Raw genomic sequence first — 922 nt, forward strand, 5'->3', positions numbered from 1 at the left:
AAAAAAACAAGAAAATTATTGCAAGAAATGGAGAGACAACGGAGTTAATTATAACTATCTATATCTTTTATAAATGAATACGAAACACACAAATGAGATGACATTATCGTATAAGCCAAAAATATTTATTTTTAAGGAATTCTTATATTATTAAAAATTATGGAATATATAATGATAAGTTATTTTGCATTGCGCGTTTCTAAATAATATTGCCTAATATTTAAATAATATTTCCTAATGTTATTTAATTAACTTAATTTAATTGATTAGCTACTTAATCAATTAAGTTAAAAGTTAATTGACAAAGAGTATGTGTGACGATTATAGATTCAAATAAGTATTGTAGGATTAATCAGTGATTAATTAAAATTTAAGATTTTCAATCCTGATAAATTCACGGTATGAAAACACGAAACAATGCTGAACATGGTAGAGGAAATAATTATTTAAAAAAAATATGTGAGTGGAGTAACTGACTGACGTAAGTGACGTAACTGACATGGGGTGAAGTACCGCGAGTACTCAATTCTCGAAGATGAACGAATTCATTTGTTGTTTAAGTTAATAGTTAAACATCATTTTCGGGAAAACACGCAAAGTTTGTTACGTTACGTTACGTTACGTTACATACGCTATAATCCCCATTAGCGACATTTTTTACATAGTGAAATTTCAAAATTGAATTAATGAAATGAAGTATGAGATAAATGAAGCAAATTGGAAAACATATCATCATGAAAATCCTTGAAATAACACTGTGACAATTATTTTTTTTTTGTCACATTCTTACAATCTTAACTTCTAAAAATTTGCATTCATTGTTTATTATTTGATCATTTTAATTTTTGCAAATATCACAACGAATATAAATCTGTGACATGCATACAAAATCCAAAAAAAAAAAATGGAAGTTTTTAAAAAA

Source organism: Loa loa (genome assembly GCF_000183805.2).
Source record: "Loa loa unplaced genomic scaffold supercont3.127, whole genome shotgun sequence".
Taxonomy (NCBI): domain Eukaryota; kingdom Metazoa; phylum Nematoda; class Chromadorea; order Rhabditida; family Onchocercidae; genus Loa; species Loa loa.